The sequence below is a fragment of the Protomyctophum bolini genome (assembly GCF_963924005.1).
Source record: "Protomyctophum bolini genome assembly, chromosome: 8".
NCBI classification, from domain to species: domain Eukaryota; kingdom Metazoa; phylum Chordata; class Actinopteri; order Myctophiformes; family Myctophidae; genus Protomyctophum; species Protomyctophum bolini.
The window spans coordinates 39890295-39900429 of record NC_137869.1 but is presented as its reverse complement, the minus strand read 5'-3'; the positions used below and the strand labels follow the sequence as shown (position 1 = coordinate 39900429).

Below are 10135 nucleotides of genomic sequence, written 5' to 3'. Positions count from 1 at the left end.
AAGGCCCCATTGCACTTCAAACTCCTTTTTGACCATTTTAGACTCATTGAAAACACACGCTCCTGCTTCTGGTGACTGATTGTGTGAGGTGGCTGTGTTTATTCAATACATCTTTTCGTCGTTTTTATTTTTTATAATTTGCTTGGAAAATGAAAAAAAATAAAAGCCAGAGTAAACGTTAAAATGACCCCCAAGAAGTGTTATTCTTTTTTAAGTTAAATGCCCCCTTTATTGAACCCAAAATGTGAGGCCGATGCGCATCGCATCCCGTAGTGTGGTGGCATGCGACGTTCCATCGCAACACAAAAACAAAACAGTTTTTTTTATATAAAACAGCCTTAAATAGATTATTATTTGAGGGTTGTTTATAAATATGTACATAATATATTGTGTAAAACGGCTCTACAAGCTGTGCAGATTATTTGCAGCATTTTGAAAGAAAAACAAACATGCTATCCAAATAGTAGGAGAGGAGTATGCGGTTGATATTTAAGTGGCTTTGAAACCAGCTTACTACATGGTTTGGAAGGTCTTGAAACATTAAAGCCTTTTGCAGTTTCTGTGCGTGTGTTGGGGGGTGATTCTCATGTATGTATATCCAATAAACCCACTTAAATCAGCAGTTCTCAAAGTGGGACCCCCCGCTAAGTGACGGATAGTTGGGAACCAGATGGACCCTTACAGCGCCGTGACTGAGTGTACAAAGGGAACCAATGGGACGTTACACCTCTGTAACTTGAGAGTTTGTACACTCTCAGAGTTATGGGGGGTTGTCCCTGGCCTAATGCATCCCACTGGGGGTCCTTGAAATAAAAAATAAACAAATAATGGTTTTAGAGCCGCTGACTTAAATGGTAGCAGTGCAGTGGACTTTGAGGAGAAGAATGTTCCTCGCCCTCTCTGGACACTTAGTACGACTGGAAGAATTTGAGTAAATGTGATATTTAACTGAATACCAAAACGGATATCGGCCAATTCAAATATCGGTTCAAGTCATCTTTTTTTCCCCCGCTGCTGACTGGCATTGCTGTTGTAGGTCATGGCCTAATAGGTCCCAGACTCCTTGAAAGATAGTTTTTTTGTTGTATAAATCAACATTTGGCATAGGAATAGTGCAATTGTTTTGTATAGTTTTTGTTGAAAACCTAGCTGCTCTTGTCGGCCTTATCTAATGTAAGATGAAGGCAATTTATTGACAATTCTGTGATATCCATTCCTGCCGACTTCAATTTGAATCCATTTTCAAACAGTCACTACAGATGAGATGTAGATCGTTGAAGCACGAGTCAAATTCCCTTAAGGCAGCTGTGGTAATATTGAAACCTACCAAAAAAATGACATTGATTTATCACCTTTCTCAAAAGCGCTCCGTCAATCTTTTTGTCCAGAGAGGGCGTGTTAACTTTCATCTCTGCGTTCTTTGTATGAGACGATACAAATTGTAAAGCCTGATTTATGATGCTGTGCCGAAAATAGCAAATCTACAAGCTTGTAGATCGGTTATTTTTGGAAGGAGGCATTCAGGCAGACTAGCTTTTCATGGCATTCCTGTATAATTAACGCATTGTGTTGTAATTAGTCATTTTGTTAATTGTTCAGTATTGTTCTATTCACTGGAATATTCTTGATTGAAATGAGTCTTAAAACTGTGGATACTTTTTTTTTTGTTATTTTTGACAGATATAGGCAGATATTGACGACGATGCCACACATACACCTTGCCACAAGTCAAATTTACCCAACATTTATGTTTGCAATGTCTCCTGTATATTTTGCACCTTACTGTTGTAATATTATTTTCTAACTACCCTTTGTTTTTAAATAAATGGAGATTATAGAACTGCAGCTATTGCACATGTGTGGTTGGATCATCACTTCACATTGTCTTCACATTGTTTGGTGGATGGATGGATTCAATAGACCCGAGAGAAAGATGTATGAAAGAAATGTTGGTATGTCCATTATTCAATATTTAAAAAATGTAACGTTGAAATATGGTAAAACAGTGTCATACAAAATTGAAAATGTGAAAATAGCCAGTTTACAAGTATTGTAAACTAACCACCTCAGGTTTCCTATGGTCAAGTTCAAGACAGAAGGCCTTGAACTTTAGTCTTCGACACAAAAGTCGAAAGGTTAACTACTCTAGTAGATCTATTCAATCTATTCAATACACAACAACAGGGGGTGTTATTGACTTGTGTATTGAACAGATGAGTTTACTATCAATAGAGTGCTGTCATGTGGGCGACATTTACATAAGGGGTATTCGGTTCATTATGTAAATCAGTAACAGTGGCCGACATGACAGTAGCTACAGAAGTTACAGAACGGTTGCTAAATGTCTTGAACGTGATCTGACACCGTGATGTCATGTAAACGCTGAATTACAATACCCAAAATCTCGGCCGAGTCGGTCATTCCAGCATGGCGATGTTACCGTGAAATTGGTGACCTGCTGAAATAGGTCATATAACACATCATATAACGTCAGTGTCCATTCCATACGTAAATCATTGCTGTTTGTTTATTAGCACTTATAGCAGTCTAACCTAGTGGTATTTACTATTTAGGCCATGTGTCAAGAAGTCCACAAGATGATCACATATTTCGTCAGGTCACCAATTTCACCGTAACACTGCACGTCATGTCATGTCACACACACACACACACACACACACACACACACCACAGGCTGATGTAAATAAATAATTTCATTGATCTGCAGTGGCATGCAGTGGTGGTTCAAGTTCAACAATCAACGACTCATATTTTCTCCTCTAAACGTAACATATGTGTCACTTGAATTTAAACAAAAATAATAACAATAGCAAAAATCTAAAAATAAACACACGAAACCAATTTGTTACTTCGGGCGCGTTCGGAACACTCGTGCGAAATTTCCGAACGCACCCTGGTGGAAAACCACCCCCGACGCCTGGTGAGAAGTTACTTGACATTTAAACCGACCAATCAACGAGCAGCGACAGCCCAACAGTCAACCAATCAATGACGGGAACGAGCACACGTTGGGGGCGGGCTGTAGATAAATAGCCGAGTCGCACGGTTTGAACCTCAGATGCATTGAATCCTAAACAGAGTCAGTCGCATCTACCAACCCGCTTAACAGCATCATTACCAGTTACCACCACCACCTGCTCAACAGACATCACTTGCCGACCACCATCACACAGTAGGATACATCGACAACCACGAAAGGAACCAGTGTTTCTCTTGCATCGTGCTAATATTGTTGCGTTTTCTCTTCAACAGTGAGTTTTGGGCTTGGGGTAAGTGCCGGGGAAGGGGGAACGTTCTGTTAGCATTTGGGCTGTCTGTATCGTCGTTGCGTCGATAACGTCTGTCGTTGTGTTTTTCAAATACGTTTGTTAGCATTTGGGCTGTATTGTCGTGTCGGTATCGTCAACGTCTGTAGTTGTGTTTTTCAAATACGTTTGTAAGCATCTGGGCTGTATCGTGTTGCGTCTATAAGTCTGTAGTTTTGTTTTTTTGTTCAAATACGTTTGGATTGTACGCATTTGGGTTTTGGTATCGTTTCCTCGATAACGTCTTTAATTGTGATTTTCATAAACGTTTGAAAGCATTTAGGCTCTCGGTAGCCGTTGTAGCCTAGCTAGGCCACAACTACTATCACAGAGGGCAATTGTTTTTTGCACCGTCAGGTTCCCGTCTTAATTATTACCGTTGTACTGGGTTTAAAACTTAAGTTAGTTAGGCTGCCTACATTTAAAAGTTAACTCAAATTGTGGCTCTGCCATTACATTTTGAATCAAACTAACATAGCGGCAGTCACAGACCTAAGCTAACTACTTGTAGCATAAATAATACTCATTGTTAGATCTGTTTTTTTTTTTTACATTTCTCTTTCACAGGTGTATCAGCCTTGTTCAGCTCTCTCTCTCTCTCCACAGGCAGAGCAGAACCTCTCTCTCTCTCTCTCTCTCCACAGGCAGAGCAGAACCTCTCTCTCTCTCTCTCTCTCTCCCCCCTCCACAGAATGGAGCAGTATCGCATCAGGTTGATCAACGAGCCGGCTGTCTCTGGACGTGCAGGTAAGTTCAGGGCTCGTTCCAGAAGGGAGGTAGACGTCCGCGTGGACAACCTGGTGAACCGAGCCCTGACCGCTGACGACTTGGCCACCATCACAGCGTGTGTCCCTGAACTGTACCGCCAGTTCAACAAGGTAAGTGACGTTTCCTCACTAGTAGTAGTTGAGAAGCAGCTGCTCAGACTTCCGAAGGATGTCACACCCGTTGTTGAGGAGAGACCCTGTGCATGCTACTTTGACAAGCGTACTAGGGAGTGGAGGCCGGTGCTTCCTTGGTATGACCCTTGTAGAAAGCAGTGGGTACCAGCTTTTATCCGTAAAGTCGCCCGGTGTTGCTGTAAGCGCTATGTCCCCAGTACTAAGACGTGGGTGCTAGTCCGCCCTCCCACGCCCCCAAAAGCCGTGGTGACTACCCAGAGCAACGTTCTCTTCCAGGAGTTCTCTGGTTCCCTGGTGACTCCGTCCCACCCTGACACCCTAACGCCCCCCTTCAGGTGTTGGAACGCCCGCTGTGGCAGCCGTTATGACCTCGTGGAGGTGAACGGTCAGCAGCTGGCCAGAGTCATCTCTGGTGTCTCCGCCACATGGGAGCTCGGTGGAAGGCCAGTACAAAGGCAGTGGAGAGTGACTGTCTATAGGTCAGACGGACAGATGCAGCTGTCCGTGTTCTGTAGCTTCCCTGAAACGGTACGGAGGTGTATCGTCTTTAGTCACGGGGCAGAAGTGACTGAAGAGGGGGGGCTGGAGAGGAAGACCGATGTCGATGGTATTGGTCTCATCGACAGAGGCCCTCCTCGAAGCAAGACGGGTCTAAGACTGTAACTCAGACAGACCTGGGGTGCGCTGGTCATTGTAGCAGCTGCATGCACAGGGTCTTTCCTTTCCTACGGGGGTGCATCAAGTTGATCAAGGAGCCGTCTATCTCTGGACATGCAGCTAAGTTGAGGGCCAGACATTTTTATTTCATACCTTACACTTATAGAATTGTGTGGATTAATAACGGAATGCTTTTAGTAGTACTTCATGAGAGGAGCGACCAGGTAAGTGACCTTTCCTAGACGACAAGCAGCTCTTAAGGACCTCTGGTACAGGTTGGTTTGGTGCCTTTTCAGCAGGAAGTGGATCTTGGAGGCATAGATCTTGTTCCTCCACATGTGCTAGGCCTCACAGAGAAACTTGACACTGTCTCTCTACTCTATAGGGTTTAACTTTTAACGACGAGTAATAGTCGCAAAGAAAACGAATAAATAAACCCCCCCCCTCTCTCTCCACAGAGCAGCAGAATGGAGCAGTATTCTGACCAGTATTGCATCAACAAAAAAAAGTAATGTCGTGCCTGTCTGTTTTCTGCACTAACTATGTCTAGTTTGTCCACAGGTTTCTACTGACGGAGTCTTACGTGCTGATCGCCACCAGTCAGTTGGCCTCGTGTCTGGCGGGCTAGCCCTTCAACCCTGTGATGGTCACTGGCCTTGGTGTCTTGCGGGGCCAGACTCTAGGTTGCGTCTTGCAACGTCTGTCTATGGGGCGTCTGGGTGTGGTAAGAGGTAAAGTACTCTCCCACCACTGCAGCATTAACTGCGGTGCCTCCAACTTGGCCTGGCGCTCCATCAAACACAATTGGCCGTGTTTACGGGTGGGAACTTAATCTGGCGATGGATCAAGTGACCGTCCCTTTTGCTGCACTGCAGAAGCTACTTGCAAGTGTGTATGGGAGGATGCACACAGTAGTTTATACCTCCCCAGCTGTGGTGGTGGTGCCAGCAACAGGGACTCGAGGACACTTGGGGCAATTGGGAATTGGCGATGACTAAATTGGGACTCCTTCCATGGATTGTCGCCTTGACGTGGCGGAGGAGCTTATGTATTTCTTACCCAGAGAGCAGGTCATGGCAGTTACATGCCGGACAGCTCAAACGGTAAGGGATCAACTAAGGACAATCCCTAGATAGAACAAACCTGTGTTACAGAAATCGCCACAAGGGTATCCGAGACACCACCGTGGAGCATGCTAGGAGGTGTTGGGAGATCTCTACAACACACTGAGCAGGGACCCCAGGTAAATCACAACTGCTGCACTGTTAACCCATTAACTCATTTTGACCTGAGATCAGATTCTAAAAATGTCTTCTACATCCTGACAGTTTTCTGAAAAAGCTATGTGTCTATGTCAGTGGTTCGTTTTTCAAAAATAGCAGACCTAGTATTGATTATGCACTGAATTATTTGAGGCATGACAATGGTGAAATGTATTGAGCCAGTATATGAACACAACCTGTTCTGTGCAGGTGGATGAGGAGCAGTTCACTACATCAGCAGTGGGAAGAAGGAGGGAGCCAAGCTGATGTGTGGAGGAGGCGTGGCCATCCAGCCCACCGTGTTTGGAGATGTCCCTGACAACATGACCATCGCTGGGGACGAGGATTCCTCAATCCGGTGTGGAATCAGGACAGACATTTTTATTTCATACCTTACACATATAGAATTGTGTGGATTAATACAGAATGCTTTTATTACAGTTTGTGTAAAGTTTAAGCACTTGAACTTCTATGAGAGAATTCGATTGTATTTTAAGGTTAGGCACTTGCCACTTAGCCAGTTGCACCACCTCAAGCTAAGTTCAAACGTAGTCTCGTTATAGTTACGTAACTTAGTCTACGAGCTTGTAGGTCTGCTATTTTTTTTTTAATCGTAAAATTTGTCGCAAATCTTTGAATGTATATTCTTTCAAAGTGACTGTTTTTAAATCGGGTCTAAATGGCTTGACTTAAAAGCCATATTTAGAGGATGATTCTACAAATGCCTTCTAAATCCTGAAAAACCCACGTTTCTATGTCTGTGGTTCTCAAACTTCATGTCGAGGACCTCCAGAATTGTCTGTATTTGGCCACCGACCCCATCTGAAAATTATGTAGTTCCAGGGAGGGACACCCCGGAAGCAAAGGTTTGAATTAAAAACGTTTGCTCTGAAAGAACATGTCAAAGATTTGTGCCACATTTTCACGATTTTTCAAAAATGGCAGATCTACAAGCTCGTATTGTGTCAGAGCTGCTATTTTTCAATGGCTAAAATATAACTTTATGCTTAAAACACAAAGGGGTTCCCGTCCAAAATGGGTTAATGGGAAATCCTGTCAATTTCTTCAAGTGTGTACACACTGTACACTGAGGCACAGACACATAAGGGTCTATTCATTGGGTACCTAAACTAAATCATTAAAAAGAAATCCCACCCGTATGAAGTGATTATACCAGCTCATGAACGACTGAATTTATGTGATTGGTTAGCCAATTTGCTCGTCTACATATGACGTAAATCTTCCCTTCATTGTCAATGGCATTTAATGTTTGTGTGTTTATGTCATATTTGAGGCACAGATGACCTAATTTCTCCTTTCATTTAACTGAATATGTGATTGGTTAGCCGATTTGCTCGTCTACATATCGTTGCTGTCGGGAGGAAACCTCATAACGTTTTACACTTATTAGTGTTTTGTTATTAAATTATATTGCGATTAATTCAGGGTCCAGTGGTGGAATGTAACTAGGCACATTTAATTTGTACTAACTGGGCACAAATTATTTCTACTTTACTGAGTATTTTACTTCTACTCCACAGCCACTTCATCTCGTAGGCAAATTGTAACTGCTGTAATTTGTTTGGTATTTAATTTCAGTTATTGCTCATATATGCTTATTATTCAATGCATGTCAAAGTTGGGCCGGAAGTGCCATTGTTTTGGCTAATGCGAACCCTTTATATGGCCGTCTGGTGTCGGGTAGACATAGGTGCACACCTGTCACTTGACAAATGTTTTGTATTATATTTTCTTTAATTTATGATGTGCTGTATTATGTTTATGCCATGTTAGTCTAAGCTTTTGTGTTTGTTACCAGTTCAACGGTTTCAATAAATCCAGCAGTATGCAGAACAACTGACTCATTTTTTTTAGTTGAGCTGAGGGAGTGATACAAATGATGATCTTAATTGTTTGAAAACTTTAGATATAGCTACTTTGTAGCTTTTGATTATTAGCTCTGATCAGATAGTCAATCTCACTTCGGTTATTTTCAAATTGCCAAAGTGAGCTTGTAGCTCTGACATTTAAAAATAACTTTAATACATGTGAAATGGGTCCTTCTGAGTACTTTTTACTTGTATTTTGATGCAATTACTTTTACTCAAGTAAATTTTGATGACTGAACTCTTACTCTTAGTATTTCTACAATCTGGTTGGTACTTTTACTTGGTAGTCAAACATGTGAGTACTTTTTCCACCACTTTATAGGAGCAGGAGTCATATTTCATGATACAGAATGTGGTGGAGCAGTAATTGCTCAGACACTTGGGCCCATAGACCAGAGCCAGGGGGACATCGGCCACTGTCAATTCTATTCAACCCTATACTGTAGTTAACTTGTTTCTCAAACCTTTTAATGTTAAGTCCATAGACTCGGCTGCCGCATGATGTTTTAGCCTGGCTAATAAGCCAGACCGAATCAGCCGTTGGCAAAATATAATTGCCTGCCAGGGTGTAATTTGATTCTGGCTTATTAGTCAAAGTTGGTGTGACTATATATTGTCAATGACTTCCATGAGAGGGGGGGGAGAGGTGGTGGAGTTAGTTGCTTTAGCAGACATTTTGAGGGTCCAATGGAGAATTGCTGAAGTTGTAAAGGAGAAGGTTTCCATATCCAAGAACAACAGATCATACCGGGCATGATTCAGACCCTACATAGTGTTTGAAGTTCACATTGACAAAGGAATGAGTATTCTCCAGCTCTTTAGTTAAGACACTAAGGTCTCACTTGGCATTTTCTGAAACTTGGCAGTACACCAGTGTTGCCAGTAGATGGCAATGTGAATCCACACATGAAAACAAGTATGCTTTATGCCATGGTGTTGTCCACTCACAGTTAACAGTTTTTGTATTGAGTTGTGCTTGAAATGTACTGTAATTCTGCAATCAATCAAAGCGAATAGCCCTTCATTTGTAAAATAAATGTAAGCCTATATATAAAATAAATTATTATTTAAGATAATGTTTCTCACTGTTGAGCTATTTTCATGTTTGGATGACACTATTAAAGGATGGAACCATGTAGACCTAGAATGCCAGTGATCATTTAATTAACTTCGTAAATGTTCAATCATGTGAAATACTGTACAAACTGTATGAAACAACAAGAGCCATTTAGTCCAATAATTAAATGGCAGAGGTTGGACAAAATGTTATTACGGTATTTTATTTCACCTTTCTGACAGGACATTAGGTCTACTAGCCAAGCATTAGTTTTTAATGCAAAACGAATGCTTGGAATCGATTCAGAATCATGAAAACCCCCTAGTTTAACACGTCACATGCTATTTAAAGCATAATGCAATTTAGAAAATATTGCCTTATAATATGTTATCAATAGGGACAAGGCAAATGTAGGATATTAGCAGTGAGCAGATTACGGAAGATTTTCTTTTTATCCTGGCTAGTAGGCCCTAATGTCCTGTCAGAATCAGTCTTTTTTTTTAACTGAAAAGTTAGTTTGACATTTAAACCGACCAATCAACGAGCAGCGACAGCCGACAGCCCAACAGTCAACCAATCAATGACGGACGAGGGGCGGGCCGCGCCGCCTCGGGGACGAGGCACGGTCTCAGCCTTCAGATGCATTGAATCCTAAACAGAGACAGTCGCATCTACCAACCTGCTTAACAGCATCATTACCAGTTACCACCACCTGCTCAACAGCCACAGACATCACTTGCCTACCACCATTACACACAGTTACATAGAGGATACATCGAACCACGAAAGGAACCAGTGTTTATTGATTTTCCTGACTTCAACAGTGAGTTTTTTTCCCCGAATTACTCGTACGTTGGGCTTGGGAACGGGTAAGGGCCGCGGAACGGTCTGTTACCGTTGCCTGTCGGTATCGTTCCGTTGATAACGTCTGTAGTTGTGTTTTTTAAAATACGTTTGTAAGTTGTGCTGTCTGTATCGTCGTTGCGTCGATAACGTCTGTAGTTGTGTTGTTTCAATATGTTTGTTAGCATTTGGGCTGTAT

The 10135-nt window shown here is 42.2% G+C and overlaps 1 long non-coding RNA gene across 1 annotated transcript; it reads right to left on the bottom strand.

The window, feature by feature from the left end:
- Positions 1–328: 328 nt before the first annotated feature.
- Positions 329–1839, bottom strand: LOC308320417. Its single transcript, XR_013964531.1, has 2 exons — positions 721–1839; positions 329–677 (listed from the first exon to the last, which is right to left on the bottom strand). It is a non-coding gene; the product is annotated as an uncharacterized lncRNA (long non-coding RNA).
- Positions 1840–10135: the final 8296 nt, after the last annotated feature.